At 32.7% G+C, this 12,079-nt stretch overlaps 1 long non-coding RNA gene across 1 annotated transcript; it reads right to left on the bottom strand.

The window, feature by feature from the left end:
• Window positions 1-4,483: 4,483 nt before the first annotated feature.
• On the bottom strand, window positions 4,484-8,220 carry LOC145119138 (uncharacterized). The gene is made up of 3 exons (XR_013713700.1): window positions 7,944-8,220; window positions 6,859-6,901; window positions 4,484-4,646 (listed from the first exon to the last, which is right to left on the bottom strand). It is a non-coding gene; the product is annotated as an uncharacterized LOC145119138 (long non-coding RNA).
• Between the last annotated feature and the right edge of the window lie 3,859 nt (window positions 8,221-12,079).

Raw genomic sequence — 12,079 nt, forward strand, 5'->3', positions numbered from 1 at the left:
TAGTTGAGGATGTTTATATGACCCTACCTCAAGGGTATCACACTAAGGGTGATACTAAGGTATGTAAGTTGGTTTAGTCATTATATGGCTTAAAACAGTCTCATAGAAAATGGAATGAAAAATTATGTTCTGAGTTATTTAGTTATGGTTTTTCTCAGAGTATAACTGATTATTCTTTATTTGTTAAAAAAGAAAATAATTCAATTATTGTTATCATAGTATATGTAGATGATATTATTCTAATAGGAAATAATGAAATTGAACTTCAGAATGTAAAATCTTTTTTAAATTCAAAATTTTTTAATAAAAGATTTGGGAAAGTTGAGTTATTTGCTTGGAACTGAAGTTTTGAGTATAAATGGAGGTGTTTGTTTGAAGCAAAGGAAGTATTGTCTTGAACTTTTGCATGAATTTGGAATGTTAAGTTGCAAACTTGTTTTAACTCCTTTAGAAGCAAATTTTTTTTCCAAAAAGAGATTGTGATGATAGTGATCCTTTAGTTGAAATGTTACTGAATTTCAAAAGTTAATTGGAAAACTTATATATCTTACTATCACCAGACCAGATATATCATATTGTGTTCAAATTCTTAGTCAGTTTATGCACAATCCCCATAAGTCACATCTGAATATATCTTTTAGATTACTTAGATACTTGAAGGGAAGTCTTGGAAAAGGTATTTCTATAGTCAAATCAGATAGTTTTGACTTAATGGGTTTTGTAGATGCTGACTGGGAAAAATGTCTTAATTCTAGAAAATCTGTTACTAGTTTTGGTATATTTTAGAAGTTCATTAGTTTCCTGGAAAAGTAAAAAACAAGCAACTATTTCCAGATCCTCAACAGAATCTGAATACAGAGCTTTGGGTTATGTTACTTGTGAAATTATATGGATTTTGAAACTTTTGTTTGATTTTGGTATTAAAGGGTTAACACATGTAAAAGTTTTTTCTGACAATGAGTTTGCTATAAAGCTTGCATTAAATCCAATTTTCCTTGAGAAAACAATACATTTTGAAATTGATTTGCATTTTGTTAGAGAAAAGATAGCAAATGGTGTTTTAAAGATTGAAAAAATAAGTTCTTCTAAACAAAGAGCTGATATTTTAACAAAGTTTTTAAATATTTCACAACATAAATTTTTCTTAAGTGAAATTGGTTTAGTTAATCTTTTTAACAAAAGTTAATGTTCTTTGTTCATATGTCAAGTTTGAGGAGGGTGTTAAAAATATATATTGGTTCAAACTTGACATATTAGTTATTGTAGGGGTTAAATACAAAGTATTTTCAGGATTGGTTTTGATATTTATTGTGTGATCTGGGCTGATTGTGATATTGTTATGAAGTTGTGGGTTGCGGTGCATATTTGTGATAAGTAATCCGGGTTAACATGCGGGTTAAATGATCCATGTACCCAAAGTATAACTTCAGAGCTGCAGTGTGATTTGGATTCATTATTCATTCATAGATATTCGAGATCATTCTCTATTCTCTCTCATTATTCGTTCTTTTCTTTGTGTTAGGGTTTGTATACTCATTTTCTGAGTTCTTGAGTTGTTCTTAATCTTTGTTATAGATTAGTGTTGAGTGATTGTATGAGAGTAGATTAAGATTTATGTAGTGAGGATATCTTTTGTAAGTATCTGAAAACCATCTGTCTATTTGTCCTAAATTAATATAATAGATGATGATGTTGGGAATATTTGTTTCAACATTTTTTCTCACAAATCCAATATGTGTGCATCGATGCGGTTCGATTGGGTATAACTAATTGGATTATTTCGTTTAGCAATATCCAACATCAAAAGGATAATTAGATCAAATTGGTCTTATAAAAGCATTAGCAATATTCAACGATTAATGAAGTTAATCAAATAATTACTTTGTCTCCTTTATAGATATATGTGAACTGCAACCAATAAATATTCAATTGGTTGGGTTTCAACGTCTATCACGTTGCTACAAAACAATGGACTCCAAATGTTAGATTTGAAACCATTTAAAAGTCAATTGTTTCCTTCGTTGAACGAAACTCTCAAATTTAACAAAGAATATACATGCAAAAGTGGATTTGATATTCCTAAAGCAAACCGCAGAGCAATAAAAAAATGGAGTTGGGTATCTACGTAGGTAGATATTCGGTAAAAGACGGAATAATTTAGAAGTAGTTTACTATATTTGTCCTTTCAAAAGAAATTTTTTTTAACAGGGTTTGAGAGAAAAAGAATCGTCCAACTCACTGACTTGGAAGTAAAGATAGAAGTGTAAAAAATTACGAAAATATCTTTTTATTATCCGTATAACATTACCCAATTAGTGTTATACATGTCCGTTGGTCGGCTTAACCGATTTAAAAAAAAAATTAGATCAATTTTACTTTTTTTTAAAGCATCTAATTTTTATTTATTCTCATTAATCAAAATACAGTTAAAACGTTAACATATGAGATATACAAAGTTATTAGTTTTATATATATTAAAAGTACAATACCTAAATAACAGTCTTAACATGAATTCATAGAAATAAACAGAATACTCGAAAATGAATGCAAGGTCCAAAAGAATATCATAAAACACATTAAAATAAGTTAAAGACATATCATTATAGACTCGTCATGTAATAAAAATCGTTTGCATCGAATCTTTATGTGTAGTGTTGTTAAGGTTGGAGTATCTAATTTGTTTGAATAATCAACTTCTATATTAGCACAAACTTCATAATCGAAAAAAAAAAAAATCCAAAAACGACAATAATAAACATAATTGGAACATCAATTTACATTTTTGGTCTATGTATATATATATATATATATATATATATATATATATATATATATATATATATATATATATATATATATATATATATATATATATATATCATTTTTGGGTTTAGTACATAATTGAGCATAGAACAAAGGACACATGTTTCTTTTATTTGGTATTATGTCTTCTTTTTATGCCACATGGACCAATTAAGTAATGTTGTTTCCACATGGACCAATTTTATAATGTTTTTCTGCACACAATCCAATTAAGTAATGTTTTTCCTACATAAAGACCAATTTTGGCATTAAGGATTGAATTTACAAAGTGTGCTTAATTGATAAAGATATATGTGTGTGAATATGAATAAATGTTAAAAGTGATAGATAAAAAAATAGGTATTTTCCTAGGATGCATTCTATACATTTGGTCATTGTATGAATTGAAGACTATAAAGATGCAAATGTTGGTTAAAAGGGAGAAGTATATCCTAATTATTAGTTAAAAAATAAGTGCATTGTGAGTAAGTGCCAACCTATCAAATCGGCCATGTGGTGTCATTCAACAAATCACACTACTAAAAAACTGGTGCAATAGCTACAGCACAATCTGTAGCTATAAGCGGATAGTTACGCAATTGCTACGGAAAAATGTATGTAGCATAATGGCCCGTGGCTAAATTATAGCTACGGATTAGCTACGGAATCACTACGAAATAGCTACGGAATTTTCCATAGCTACCATAGCTACGGAATAGCTACGAAATAAATAGCTACAGATTTCCTACAGAATAACTACGGATGTGGATAGCTACGGAATAGCTACGAAATAGCTACGGATCCAAATAGCTACGGAATAGCTACGGACTAGCATCCGTAGCTATTCCGTTACTAAATTAGGGCGTCCTATTTTATAGCTGATCCGTAGCCATTCCGTAGCTAATTAGCCACGGAAATTTTCCGTAGCTATTTTCCATAGGAAAACCCCCTATTTTCTAGTAGTGTCAGCCAAATGGAAGCAGCTCCAATGATACTCCAAACTATAAAACGAATTAATAAAATTAATAAATTTTTTTTTTCTAAATGAAATACTACTAAACTATTTGGATGCCAAATGTCTTAAGGTAAATCTCCAATCGCTGAAAAAAACTCACGAGCGAAAAGAGTCCGAAACATACCTTTCGTATGATCATCTTTATAGTTTGCATAAATGGAATTTTCTTTTCGATGATTTCTGCATTTTCTTGCAATATTTATTTCCCAAAAGTAAAAATAGTTCCATCAAGTTACAAATACATACATATAAAAAAAGAAATTCAAGTATAGCGACCATGAATCTAGGGAAAAAACTTTTTTTATAGCACAAAAAAGTATCACATGTTTAAAGAAATAAACATAATAAACCATTTTTTATAGTTCTTAAGAACAAAAGATTTTACCATATAAACAACAGGTTTTGCAATAAGCTGTTAAAAGGTATTCAATATTTCAACTTCAGTAGCTTCTTAATGCCTTAACCTGATGTCTTTTCACTCTCCTGCCATGATTAGAGCTGTAAAAAATCAACTAAAGTCATTGTGTGTACATTCAAATTTTATGAAGTAAATATACACTAAAAAACTTAGTAAATCTATGAAGATGCCTTCAAACACAATTCAAGTTATATTTTTTAACTACTTGCCATTATCAAGTCTGAACCAAGTGCCAAGCAACAATTTTGATCATCTTCAACCTCGACATGCATGATGTTTAATTGTACTAGATCTTTTTCATTGTTTCTTAGATTTTATTATATAATATCATTTGATTCGTTCCACCAGTAACAAAAATTAGACAAAGAGTTCCCATTTGCACCAATTCGATCATCAAAGTGCCTAAATCAACTGAAACAGAAATTACACTAATGTTAATAGAAAATACCCAAATACATGTTAAAGAAAATTAAAGAAAAGAAAAGATTAGTGATAAAAATTTACCTCCATGATTGAGATAAGAAAGAAGGTGGAATTTCATGGCGACGGGTGGTGGACTTAAGTATGTGTGTGTGTGTGTGTGTGTGTGTGTGTGTGAGAGAGAGAGAGAGAGTTAATGTAATCTAAATCCGGAGAAAAAACGACGATTAGAATTAGAGTCCATTTAATTTGTGAAGAAAAAGGACACGACGTGCTTCATACATGTACTTTCTTCCACTAATTGAAATGTTGATTATTGGGGCATTCACTGTACAATAATCCTAATAATTTATAGAAAACAAAGGATTGATGTAGTATTTAATTGAATTATAAATTGGCGATTGTTAGAAATCGGTGGTAAAAGGATTGATTGGATTCACTAAAAGTCCTGATTGCACTATCAAAATGAAGTATTTGGATGGTACAAATCAAAAGTTCAACCGGATAAAATTTAGTAATTTCGAGAAAAGAGAATGGAAAGATGTTATGATCTTAATATTGTTGGATTAAGTGTATAAGGTCTTAGGTAAATTCATATAGTCTTAATGCATAAAAACAAAGTCTTTTTCTCAATAATTTGAAATAACTAGAAATGACTTTAGAATAGAGATATAATGATTTGTTAATTTATATGAAGAATAAGTTAATTAGAAATAGTTGAAATTAACTAATTATTAATAAGAATTAATCTGGAATTAATTTAGGAGTAACTGAAATTAATTAAAGGTATAAGGATTGAATTGTAATTGTTCATAATTGAGCAAGAAATTTAATTCTCGAACCCTCCATAGAGTTGGACGGTTTTGGGAGTGTTTCTAGGGTTTTTGGAAGACTTATGGTAACTGATAGGGTACTGCCATGAATATATTAAATATTATTTAATTATTCGAATCCTTCTTCATCCTTTATCCTAATTAGTTCCTAGGGTTTCTAGGGTATTACGTGTGAACCATTAGAGACAATCATGTTTTGCTGCTTGCTTTCCAAGGAAGCCTATAAGGTCAAGTGATTGTTATATTCGATTATAACAAAGGTATGTTTCTTTTCTTGGTCAATTTCGATTATGTTGGTTAGTTTGATTGTTTCATAAGTATGCTACTATAATGAGAAAACACCATAGATTTCTAGCTTGCATGTGCCCATAAATTGTTTTATGTAAATTCCGTTATGCAAATATCTTTGATTGTAACCTAGAAAACCCATCAATGGTATTAGAGCATATGATTCGTAGGCGTGACACGACTCCTTGATGGTGTGGCACGCTTTGCCTTGCAGCTAGGGTTTTGGGTTTTTCTTGCTATTTTCAAATTATAGGATAATCACTAGTTATTTTTGGTTATTTTATTGCTTCAAATATGAACAACTAGTCTAGGTGAGTTGTCTTATTTGAAATAAAAAATTAGGGCTTTGAATTAATATTATTTAATTAACCGTTTAATTAAGATAATTGTTTAATTTTTTAAAGATTTAATATATTTAGTTAGAGGTTTGATTAAAAGATAATTACTAAATCTTAAATGTTTTAAATAACGGTTAATTAAGATAATTAAATTTAAACCTTGTATTCTTAAAAGTTTTTATAATACACTCTTACATATATTTATAAGAGTATATAATATTATATCTAAAACAATAACGTAACGTCCAAAAAAATACAAAGAGAGTTTTCATTTGAAAACCAATTAACCGATTGAAACCTTTAGCTTAAAAACAATAAGTTATAATCATTTGTTTGAAATCATAGTGTTACTAGAGTTGAATTACAGGAAAACGGAAGTCATTATCTAAAATGTGTGTGTATAGTCTCGCCGATGTCTACTCATGAGCAATGAGCAAAACATTTAATCAAAAAATGTAAGCATAAAGCGTAGTGACTTCCCCAGTATACCATATATTCCATCATATATACAATGCGTCCACAAAAAAGTCATTAGCTCTAAAGCCGACCTACCTACTCTCCCTACCACTAGCATATACCACTCATAATGGGCCCAACCCAGACGTACATAACGGGTCCCACCTGTAACATCCAAGATTTTATACCAAGTACACCCAAAAATTTTCATTTATCATTTAAAAGTTTACAATAGTATTGGTGTACATTAGTACTCTGGAATACAAATAGTTATCACAAGGAACGTACCAGCTTCAAGTACAAGATCGAGTCGGGCGTCACAAAAATAAACCTACAAAATAAATCATAATAATAACATAAGCCTAACGGCTTAGTGAATAACAACTACTAAAACGTAATCAGATATATCATGTAAATCACACTATAATTTATTTCTCGCTTAGATAACAATTAATTTATGTAATTAAGGGTGTTATCATAACCAACCTCTCCATGATAGTCCAATTCTTATTCAGAATCTACTCCTCAATTAATAATCTATCTATCTGTCATTAATCTAATTCTCAATCTTGATCATTCTCCCAATCAATGATCTCTCCCTTTCTTTCACTTTCTCTTTCTCTTTTTATCTCTATTCTCTTTCTCTCTCTCTCTCTCTCTCTCTCTCTCTCTCCGTCTCCCTCTCTCTTTATATATATATATATATATATATATATATATATATATATATATCTCACTCTCTTTCTCTCTCTCTCTCTCTCTCCTCCTCTCGCTCTCTCTCTCTATCTCTCTATCTATCTCTCTCCCGTGTTCTCTTTTTCCCCCTTTCTCTTTATCTCTCTCTTTCATTATCTATCTCTCAATTCACAATTAATCTATCTATGTCGCTCACTATCATAATTTATATTTCTCAATATTAAATAAATATATCTATTAAGATATATCTCTTTCAATGAAAATTAATCTCTATATTCTAATCTATCAGTTGTTCATGAATAATCTATCTGTCATGATCTATCTATTAATCATAATTAATATATCATATATAAGGTATTTCTCGATAATGATTTAACTCATAATAATAAATAGTTTCTTAACAATAATCAATTATGTAAATCTCTGTATAATTCATACATCGCATATCACATATATCATAAATACTGCAAATCAATTACAACAATTACTCAGGCTTGATCTATCTTTTACTACGATTCATCTCTCAATCTAGATTAATCTTTTAATCAGATATCAATCTCTCATCATGATCAATCTTTCTAATATCAATCAATTAATCATTAATAATTAATCATTTTAAATCATATAAAGTATATCACAAATAACACATCAATGGATGTCAGAGTAGTGTTACTCACCTGGTTAGTCAGCAAACTGATTCTAGTTCTGAGTTCAATCCTTCGCTGCCTATCAGCTCGTCATGTGGTAGCACCTAATCAATAAATAACAAGTGTAGGAACCCATTTTGACGACCAACTTGTGCGGAATAATATGAGCTTGAGATTTAATGATAACAAAATATGTTAAGAACATAACAAGATGAGTAATCTGATGATTTTATTAGAAAGAGAGGTTAAAACTATGAAGAACACTTCGGTGGGAGAGATCCCAACCGAGAGTTTCTCTCTAACTAAAACAGAAGACTACATTTTAGATGCACACTAATAAAATGACCATCCCTCTCTATTTATAGAGAGAGATACCTTACAAACAATAAAAGAGAATAAAATAGCCTAACTTTTCACTCATAATTTGTGGATCATCTCCATGCTCCAACATTATCTCCCTAAATGCAAACAAATGATGAGAGATATAAATACAATGATAAAAGGCTAAAATACATAGTAACCAACTAGCAAGTGCGGTAATAAAATGATACACAATGAGAACCAAATGTTGAAATGTCTCTGAAACTCTGAAGTGTCTATGATGTCTGAAATTGGGCGATGAAATCTATATAGTTCAAGTCTTCTAAGCAACGAAGTCCATCATCTTTGGTGTGGAAGAGTGAGATTCCAGTATACAAATATGATCAGTGAACCAAGCTGATCAACTTAAAAAGTGTACCAATAACTCTTGAACTGGACGTCCCATAATCAAGTCATACTTCGACTTCAAAATTCTGAAACATCTCTTGTTCTTGAAACATAATACACCCAAAATTCTTCAAAAGAATAACCTGCTAAAAATATGAAAACATCCTGTGGTAGAGTTGGAATAATAAACAAGTCTGGATCCAGGAATAAAAGCTGCAGTGATCCCCACGCAAGGATCAGACTTCAAACTTCAATCAAAACTATCATCATGGCGTTGATTTGACTAAGCACGTAGATGATAAGCCAAGATCAATTAGCAAGCCAAATACTAAATGATCTCCTTTTCCCAGATATCTTCGAAATCCACACTCTGAAAACATAACCAGTAATCCGGATGCTCATAATATTCTCTCTCTATTTTTGATAACCAATGCCCGTATATCAAAAATACATAAATAAATATGGATGGAGAGTGTGGGATACCAAGAGCTTTGCATGCTCTACTGAGATGTATGAAGGGTCTCGATAAAACACGAGAATGAGAGTAAAATAAATACTCTACGGTCATCTGTAGCCAGTTGATTCTGTTGCTGAAAACTATTTGAACAAGTACCAAAGTAACAATAAGAACTCTGCGTGAAAAATCTCTGCTCTGCTGGAAAATGTTGATGTACCCAAACTGTGGTGCCGGAACTCCTGAAGTGGTCTTCAATAGATAAAGTCCACTTGCTCAAGACACGTGTTTCGTCAACCGAATTTCAAGAGCGACAAGTCATAAAAAGTCTTCGTAGAGCGAAGGTTGCGAAGCAACTTTGTTGACCAAACGCCGCTGCGGTGCAATCATCACGAAGAAAAAATTGGTTACTATGTATTTTAGCCTTTTATCACTATATTTGTATCCCTTGTCATTTGTGAGCATTTAGGGAGAGAATGTTGGAGCATGGAAATGCTCCACAAATTATAACTGGTAGTTAGATTATTGTATTCCTTTTTATTGTTTATAAGGTATCTCTCTCTATAAATAGAGAGGGATGGTCATTTCTATTTCAGTGCACCTAATATGTAGTCTTTTGTTTTATTTAGAGAGAAAATCTCGGTTGGGATTTCTCCCACCGAAGTTTTCTTCATAGTTGTAACCTCTCTTTCTATTAAAATCATATGACTAGTCATCTTGGTTTGTTCTTCATATATTTTGTTATCGTTAAATCTCAAGATCATATTATTCCGCACAAGTCGATCGTCAAAATGGGTTCCTACAACACCGATTCTAACCCTTCCTAAGGGCGTTGAGGATTTTGTGGTATATTGTGATGTGTCAATCACTAGCTTGGGTGTAATACTGATGCAACGGGGTCATGTGATCGCTTACGCTTCGAGGCAACTGAAGCCTCACGAGGCGAATTATCCTACACATGATTTGGAGTTGGGGGCGGTGGTTTTTGCCATCAAGATTTGGCGACATTACCTTTATGGGGTCCGTTGTACTATTTACACGGATCACAAGAGTCTGAGGTATCTGATGGATCAGCCTAATCTGAACCTGAGGCATCGTAGATGGTTGGATGCAGTGAAGGATTTTGATTGTGAGTTCCAATATCACTCGGGGAAGGCTAACGTGGTGGCCGATGCTCTCAGCCACAAGTTAATTACTGCCCCGATCAGGGATGTATGTTTGAGGATGACCGTGATTACCCCTCTCTTAGAGCAGATTCGAGAAGATGGGGTTGACACTATGAAGGAAGAACACCGGAAGAGTGGGCGCATAGTGGGTCAGGTGACATCTTTTGATTATGATAGTCGAGGATTATTGACCCTTCATCGGAGGTTCTGGGTTCCATACTATGGGGGTGTGCGGCAGGTTTTGATGGGAGAAGCACATAATTCAAGGTTTTCTATTCATCCGGGGGAAACAAAGATGTATAGAGATCTCTGATCTGACTATTGGTGGCCATGAATGAAGCGGGATATGGCCTAGTATGTGGAGAGATGTTTTACTTGTAGGAAAGTCAAGTCCGCGTATCAACGACCACACGTCCAAGTGGAGCCGTAGGATGTTCCCATTTGGAAATGGGAAGAGATTACAAAGGATTTTATCATGAAGTTATCACGGACGACGCGCGGAGCGGATTCAATATGGGTCATCATGGATCGATTGACCAAGAGCGCACACTTTATCTCGATCTAGGAGAATATTTCGGCTGAGCAGCTAGCCGGCATCTAAATTTGGGAGATTGTGGCACAACATAGGCGTGTCGGTTTCATTGGTTTCTAATAGGATTGTCCGGTTTACTTCCAGGTCCTGGAAGAGATTTCATGAGGAGTTGGGTACTCGTATGCACTTCTATGCACAATTTTCCACCTGCAGAAGGATGGTCAGAATGAGCGGATTGTCTAGACATTGGAGGATATGCTGCAAGCTTTTTTACTGTATTTTGGCTGGAGTTGGGATACGTATCTTCCTTTGGAAGAATTTTCGTATAACAGCAGTTATCACACCAACATTGATCGACCTCCTTTTGAGATGCTCTATGGTAGGAAGTGTAGGACCCCGATATGTTAGGGCGAGGTCGGTCAGCGGGTTATGGGGAGTACGGAGGTGGTACTCAAAACGACGGAACTAATTCAGCAGGTTCGCGACAGACTTCAAGTAGTACAGAGCCGATGTCACAACCTATTCCGAATAGTTTCCTAATGCGGGGCGGTGACGTGAATATAAGGTATCATCTGTCACACCCCCAGCCGTCGGCGGAAACACCGGGTGGTGTAACATCATTCTTTGTATCATAGTTATATAACATACACTGAACAGTACTAAAGAAAATACATACCTTTATTGATGATTGAAAGTTACATTATTGTTTTCCTAGTACTTATTACATAATATCCGACTATGGCATACTTCTTAATGAACAGAAAGGTAATAGTAAAACTTCTCCTGTTCGGATACATACCAGCTTTTCAAGTTCCTGAAAACACATGCATTTTAAAAATACGTCAACATAAAGTTGGTGAGTCGATAGGTTTTGACTCCATCCAAAAATAATACATTTTCCAAGTTCAAAAGTATAGTTTTGAAAGCATCATTGTGACTCTCCAACGAACTCCGTTTTTGACATTCTTTATGTGCACGCGTATGTATTTACAAGTACTACAACTCTCTTTTAGACTCCAATAGCTAATTCTAAGTCTATTTTAAATTCCTCTTAGTATAGAGATTTATAGTGTTTGTTTTATCATAACTTCTTCACGCGAAGTCAGATTTAGACGTTCTCTATATTTTTGGAATCGTATGGACGTATACTTTGAGTTGTATCATAAATTATGTATGAAAGTTCATACTTTAACATGAATTACATAGTAATTTTATCACATTACTAGTTTAACAAAATCACATGACATGATTGGCATAATCACATGTGATTATTATTGACCTATTTTAACTGGTGTTACATTCTCCT

The sequence above is a fragment of the Lactuca virosa genome, chromosome 6 (genome assembly GCF_052849685.1).
Source record: "Lactuca virosa cultivar CGN04683 chromosome 6, Lactuca_virosa_CGN04683_v6, whole genome shotgun sequence".
In the NCBI taxonomy this organism is placed as follows: Eukaryota; Viridiplantae; Streptophyta; class Magnoliopsida; order Asterales; family Asteraceae; genus Lactuca; species Lactuca virosa.